Here is a 7,950-nt window from a genome sequence, read left to right on the forward strand (position 1 = left end):
GGGTTATGGAACTACGGTCGCAAGGGGAAGCACGACCGCAAGGCTGGCTCCTCGTCGGGGCGCTGCCGTGGCTCCGTGAAGAAGAAGGAGCCCACATCACCACCGCGCCGGCTGTAACGCCCCAGATATAACTTTCCCAGTTTGTACTCCAACTCTTGCCATTTCCGGTGTTAAGTTATATTTATTTCTCGGGTTCGGGTCTTTATCTCCGTGTGTTGTTTTCATTTTCATGCATCTCATATCATGTCATCATGTGCATTGCATTTGCATACGTGTTCATCTCATGCATTCGAGCATTTTTCCCGTTGTCCATTTTGCATTCCGGCGCTTCGTTCTCCTCCGGTGGTCAATTCTACCTTTCTTTCGTGTGTGGGGATCAAACATTTCCGGATTGGACCGAGACTTGCCAAGCGGCCTTGGTTTACTACTGGTAGACCGCCTGTCAAGTTTCGTACCATTTGGACTTCGTTTGATACTCCAACGGTTAACCGAGGGACCGAAAAGGCCTCGTGTGTGTTGCAGCCCAACACCCCTCCAATTTGGCCCAAAACTCACCAAACTTTGCTCCATCATCTAGAGTGTTCGATCACGATCGCGTGACCGAAAACCGCACCTCATTTGGACTCTCCTAACTCCACTTATGCCTATAAATAGACCCCCCCCCCCCGTTTTCGGACCTTCTTCCCCCTCGAACCCTAAAAAAAAATAGATCCCTCCGCGCCGGACGTGTCCGTCCGCCGCCGGACACGCCGCGCCGCCGCCCGCGCCCAACCTTAGGGCGACACGTGGCGCTCGCCACCTCTCCGACGCCGCGGCCCGGGAGGCCCAAATCCGGCCCCCGCGAGCCCGAGGCCGCCGCCGCCTAGCACCCGCGCCTCCGCCGCCCTTCGTCCTCGAGCCCGGCCGCCCCGCCGCCGTGGGCCAACTCCGGTGGCCGGCGCCGCCTTGCCGCCACCGCCCGCGGCGCCCCTCGCCGCCACCGGCCGCCGCCGCCCCGGGCGCCCACCGCACCGGCTCCGCCGCCTCCTCCATTGGCCGGCCCCGCCGCCCCCTTCTCCGGCCACCTCCGGCCACCTCCGACGGACTCCGGCGCCGGCCATCCTCGGGAGACGCGCTCCGGTGAACAGTGCATCGGGCTGGATCTCAGATCTAGATTCAAATCGGGTTGACTTTCCCTCCGAACCCTAATTTTTGAGCAAACTTTGACCTGCCATATCTCCGCATCCGTAGCTCCGTTTTGGACATATAGTATATCAAAATGTTCGTCTCGACGAGTACATCATTTCATTCCATTGCATCATTTTCATTTGTGTTCATCTTGATGCCAAAAATACTGCTAGAAGGAGGCTTCGTGAGTTAATTGTCAGATCTGCTAGTTCATCTTAGACTTTTGTAATTTTTGCCATGATTATTGTGTGCATGATATGCCTGTGAGTCCTTCATATGTTTTGTTAAGCATCTTATTATCTTCCCAGAGGTGCAACTCATGCATTTTTAGGATGTGTGTGGTGACTTGTGCAAGCTTGCAAAGTGAGGCACCCGGTAAATCTGTTTTCAGGGACTTAGTTGTTTTCACTAAGTCTGGGATTATTTAGTTCATGATGCCATATGTTCGTGTTGTTTCCTAGTGATCTGTGCCTCTTTTGAGGATGATCAGTAAAGGAGTTTTGTTAATCTTGTTATGCTCTATCCATCCATGTATTTTTTTGCAATTATGGAGCACCCTAGCTTGAGTCAATCAAGCTCTACTTTTGCTTCGTGGTGAATCTGGGCAGATCGTCAACTCGTTTGCGATTTTGCCGATGTTATTGTAGTTGATCCTTGCATGCTATGCCATTGTTCTTACCATGTCTAGCTAGCATTTTGTGCCTTCTTAATGGATGTATGCTTGCCTTGCCATGACTTGCATCATAGTGAGTGCATCGAGCTCGTTTACATGCCTTCGTCAGTTAAATTTCAGCATGTCTCAGTTTTCACTAAGTCTGAAAACTGATTGTGTTTTAGCTATATTCGTGTGCTCGTTAGTATATGTTGTGATCCCTTTTGGCCCCAGGTCACTTAGGGTCTTTTGTTAAGCTTGTTGAGTAGCTCCATGCCATGTTCTTATTTATCTTAATCAGGTCATGTATCATACTGTTTTGCTGCTCCGAAGAGAGCTTCATGATCTGAAATTTCAGACTAGTGTTAAATTTCTCTAAGTCTGGAATCTGTTTTGCATTTGCGTTTTTGCCATGCTTGTTTGAACCTCATAATGGATGAATTGGCCGTGGCTCAGTGCTAGTCTTTTGTTAAGCATCTTGAATGCTTCCCTGCCATGTATTTTGATGCCATGTTTGGGTGATGTAGCATGTTCGTTTCATTGCATTTAGATGCCTACTTGCTGTAAATTGCAGACCGTTGTCATTCTTAAATCACTTGCCATTTCCAAACCGTAACTCCGATTCCGGCGTTCTTTATATCGTTTTCAAGCGATTTCTTCCCATATTTCCAGTGGCATACTTGGATTTCCAAGTTGAGGCCAGGTTCATGCATTTCCTGTCATATCTTGCATTTTGCATCCCGCATCGCATCCCGCATAGCATACCATCATTGCATCTTATTATTTGAGCTTGCACGTGGTTGATTGTATCCTTGTTGCTTGTTTGTCTTGTTTGGGTAGAGCCGGGAGACGAGTTCGCTAACAAGGAGCCCGTTGAGTTTGCTTTTGAGGATCTAGTCAACTCTGACAGCTTTGCAGGCAAGATGATCATACCCTCGAAATCACTACTATCTTTGCTATGCTAGTTTTCTCGCTCTTGCTATGCCAATGCTACGATGCCTACCTTTTGCTTGTCAGCCTCTCAATTGCTATGTTGAACCTCTAACCCACCATGTCCTAGCAAACCGTTGATTGGCTATGTTACCGCTTTGCTCAGCCCTTCTTATAGCGTTGCTAGTTGCAGGTGAAGATTGGAGCCGTTCCTTGTTGGAACATTTATTTACTTGTTGGGATATCATTATATTACTATGTTATCTTAATGCATCTATACACTTGGTAAAGGGTGGAAGGCTCGGCCTCTCGCCTAGTGTTTTGTTCCACTCTTGCCGCCCTAGTTTCCGTCATATCGGTGTTATGTTCCCGGATTTTGCGTTCCTCACGCGGTTGGGTTATAATGGGAACCCTTTGATAGTTCGCCTTGATTAAAGCTTTTCCAGCAATGCCCAACCTTGGTTTTACCATTTGCCACCTAGCCCTTTTCTTTCCCTTGGGTTCTGCAGACCCAAGGGTCATCTTATTTTCACCCCCCCGGGCCAGTGCTCCTCTGAGTGTTGGTCCCACTGAGCGATGTCCGAGGCTACCAGGGGCAACTCTGGGCTGGCTTACCCGACGTCTGGCTCATCTGAGTGTGCCCTGAGAACGAGATATGTGCAGCTCCTATCGGGATTTGTCGGCACATTCGGGTGGTGTTGCTGGTCTTGTTTTAACCTATCGAAATGCCTTGTTGTACCGGGATACCGAGTCTGATCAGAATGTATCGGGTGGAGGTCTATTCCTTTGTTGACCGTGAGAGCTTGTCATGGGCTAAGTTGGGACTCCCCTGCAGGGATTGAACTTTCGAAAGCCGTGCCCGCGGTTATGGGCAGATGGGAATTTGTTAATGTCCGGTTGTAGATAACTTAATCATAAACTTAATTAAAACGAATCAACCGTGTGTGTTACCGTGATGGCCCCTTCTCGGCGGAGTCCGGGAAGTGGACACGGTGTTGGAGTAATGCTTGCGCAGGTTGTTCCTCTAGATTCTCGCTCGCGCTTTGCCTTCTCTTCTCGCTCTCTTATGCGTATAAGTTAGCCACCATATATGCTAGTCGCTTGCTGCAGCTTCACATATTTTTGCCTTACCCCTTCCTATAAGCTTAAATAGTCTTGATCGCGAGGGTGCGAGATTGCTGAGTCCCTGTGGCTCACAGATACTATAACTCCAGATGCAGGTCCAGGTGATTCCGCTTCAGGTGACGCATACGAGCTCAAGTGGGAGTTCGACGAAGACTCTCAGCGCTACTATGTCTCTTTTCCTGATGATCAGTAGTGGTGCCCAGTTGGGTTTGATCGGGACCGTGTCGCATGTTGGGTTTTCTTCTATTTTGGCGCCGTAGTCGGGCCATGAGTGTTTGGATGATGTATGTTATTTATGTACTTTGATGTGACGTGGTGAGTGTAAGCCAACTATGTATCTCCCCTTTTATTCTATATATATTAAATGGGATGTTGTGATGATTGCCTAACTTGCGACATTGCTTTCAATGCAGCTATATCTCTAAGTCATGCCTCGACACGTGGGAGCTATAGCCGCATCGAGGGCGTGACACCGGCCCCCCGCGCCGCCTGCGTTCTCCATCGCACCCACGGCCGTCGGCGAGCACAACCGGCACTACATCGAGGCGGCCGTATGCCACCGCTATTGGGAGACGAGGACGCCGCTACCCTGGAGCGACGTCCACCTCCCCAACAACTGGCACTTGTCGGCCGACCGCGTGCCGAGATCCCCCCGGTCCCGCTGAGCGGCTGTGCGTGCCGCCAGGAGATCGAGCGCCGCTGCCGCCTCCTCCCGGACAACCTCTACTACGACGAGAGGTACGCCCCCGACTCGCCCCTTGGGACACTTGGTTCCGGGATGATCACGACATGCGGCGGGCGTCCTTCTTCGCCGGCACGTCGACGGGGCCGCGACGGCCACGTGAGCACCGAGCGGCTGCTCCCCAGGTGCGCGGGCGTACGCGGGTGCGCGGCCTCACGCCCATGCCGTCGCCGTCGCCATCTCCATTGCCGCCACTACCTCCTCGCATGACAGCGGAGGAGGAGGCCCGTCTCATGGTGCGTGCCATGGAGGACTTCATGCACACGCACGACGAGCGCCAATGGGAGGGCCTTGGGGAGATGATGACCCTCTCCGCGGCCGGCGACGTCGCCATCCCCGAGTTGGAGATGGTGGCGAAGGAGGAGGTGATGGAGAAGGCGCCGGTGGCCGCGTTTCACCCGGGCCTGGTGGGCCAGCACTGGAGCTGGTAGTGCACTACTCTGGAGATGGCGGCCGCCGTGGGAGGAGTGGACTGGTGCCCCACGCCGCCGCGGTCACCGGAGCGGGACACCTCGCCGCGGGAGGAGGTAGCGCAGGCACCTGCCACCTTCCACCACGTCGCCCCCGTCCACCACGGATCGCCGGCCCACCCTCGACGCTGCCGGACTATGTCGACCTCGTCAGCGATGACGACGACACTGGCGGCCACTGAAGACGGCGACGGCGATGGCATCGACGGGCGAGGCAGGAGCTCGCGGGCGGCATTTTTTAATTTTGTTTTTATGTTAATTATGGCACTGGGCCGTTTAAGTGAACCGTGAAACTGGGCCGTTTTGTGGCCGTGACCCTTAAATTATGCTTTAAGTTTTTTTAACTGTGTTTATTTATTTTTTTAGGCATTTTATTTAAGTTTTTTCTTTTTTTAATCACGTCCACCCCGGACATGATTTAGGGTGCGGCCTTGTGTTGGGCGCACCCACGACTCAACGGACAGATGCGGACATGGGCGAACCCATTGCCACCTCGAAGGGACAAAATCCGGCCAAACCAGACGTCCGTTTGGGGTCATGCGGTGGAGTTGGCCTTAGGTAATATACATTGGTTTCCTGTATATAATTTCTGTTGTAGCTGACTAGTAGTTAGGGCAGAATATCTTATCATCTTTTTTGACTAGCAAGTTGAACCTGATTTGAAATGGATTGACTGCATTGTAGTCAGCTTGTCAATGAAATGTTCTGCTGCAGTTCATTCTTCTTCAAGGATCCATTGCATCTGGTTAGGTGTTCAAATGGTCTATTACGATTCCATCTTTGCTGTTGAGATTATCCACGGTTAGGCTCAGGTCCCGGATTTGTCCCCCCCTTCACACACTCTAACTCTCAGCCATGTCCCTTTTTCTCTGTAACCAGCGCAAGGCTATATCTGCTATTTTGCTTATCTAGTACCCTTTTTCAGGTCGAAAGCAGATTGACCTCAACATGATTTGTGTGGCAATACAAATTGCGGAAGTAAGCTGAAATACATGATCACATCACTTCTAGCTTGTAGGCAATACAAATTGCGAAAGTAAGCTGAAATACATGATCACATCACTCTAACCCCCCGCCATGTCCCTTTTTCTCTGTAACCAGCCTAAGGCCATATCTAGTACCTTTGTTCAGGTCGAAAGCAGATTATCTCAGGCAGGACCTCAACAGGATTCATGTGGAAATACAAATTGTAGAAGTAAGCTGAAAACTCAGTCTGATCATTCGTTACTACTACCCTTATGATGTGCCATTCCTGCAGTGTTATTTGCTCAGCTGCTCACATCACTTGTAGCTTGTAGGCTACTCTTGATCAATTTTCTGTTGCATCCATGCCACTTCTGGCATCTGTGTGTGTCTGATAATATGCATGCCGGCGATCAAAAAATTTCAGTGTGTCTTACAACATACGCTGTTGATGGAGCAAGCAAGTTTAAAACCTAGATTAATACATATTCCAGTATGTTTGGTCAGTCTGAAACCGGCGAAATGTCTTTTCATCTTTAACTGTATTCTCTACTTTTCGTCACAAGGTTTCAGTTCTTCCACCAGAGCTGGCTGACAGAATGCGACACAGTTCTTCTACTATCTCTAGCAACACCCAACACGATATACAGACAACAAAAAGACCACCAAAACATAAGTAAAAGTCAAGTCATCGCAGAAAAAAGTAAAACGAAACAATCGACCGCAATAACATGCTAGAGAAAAAAGACAATCCGATGAGTGAGGAAAGTCGCGGGGAAGCGCGCGTTATCCTCTACTATGATACAGTGTACTCTTTTTTAGCTGACAAAATAGTTCGGTAGGAACCCAACTTGGCTCACTTTTCTCTTTGAGGATGGAGCATTAGTTGTTGGGATTTTCTTTTCATGAATTAGTTGCGTGTTTGATAGCTACATCATCTTGATGCAAAGGTAAAAGTATCAACAAAATTATACATTTTGACAAAAAAGGCAAGTAAATGCAATTTTATTAAAAGCTCTCACAGTCTCCGACCTACCTGAGGACCAAACTTATAAAAATGGAACTCTCAGCTATCCTTATTGTTCTACCACCAGATGGCCAGTCAGTGTATATCTCTGCCTACCACCCAACTCTCTTATAAAGAGGAAGGCTTCCCTAAGAAAAGATGAGTACCTTGTTCGTCATTTAGTTTTCCCTTAGAATTATCTAATATCACTTCATGCATTGTTTGCCGTCTCTGCAAAAGTAGGGTTCCGAATTTGATGAGTATAGGCTTTGAAGGTGTCAGGAATTACCAATGAATTACTGGAATTATAACATGCACCTTTTTACCTTCTCTGTCACCGTTCATCTCACTCCTACTCTAACACTTCTACGTCAGACGCGACCATGGTCTGCGTAATCATACCACCTCATAGCATCACACAATAATGATCATGATGGGAAGCTGGGCCGTCTGAAGAATTGGCTTCTTTTTTTGTCAAGGTCATTTTCTTTCTTAAGGATTACCCAGGGGTTTTATTGATTCTTAATATTTAGGTAATATATATTGGTTTCCTGAATGCGGCAAAGCGGACAGCGAGCATGCATACTCACTTTCCAGATGATGGTATTAACTCCAATTCACAGAGCCAACTCCATAGAAAGAGCACAACCAAAAAAATGGGTGGAAAGAAACTCCGTTGAGACTTGGGAGCACTGTGCTCGGAAATTGAAGCTTGTATACCAGAATTCTGTGTGGTGATCAGGTTTTCGTCATCTAGTAGGTACAAATATTCTGAGAATACTCTATACTGGATCTTATACTACCCGGTGTCCGATTTTGCCCCCTTGTTTACTCTATCCGTTGGACTGAAAGTGGGCTGCAATTAAATTGCAGCCAGCCGGTTCTTGAACTCAAG

This window comes from Triticum aestivum, chromosome 5A (genome assembly GCF_018294505.1).
Source record: "Triticum aestivum cultivar Chinese Spring chromosome 5A, IWGSC CS RefSeq v2.1, whole genome shotgun sequence".
Lineage (NCBI taxonomy): Eukaryota > Viridiplantae > Streptophyta > Magnoliopsida > Poales > Poaceae > Triticum > Triticum aestivum.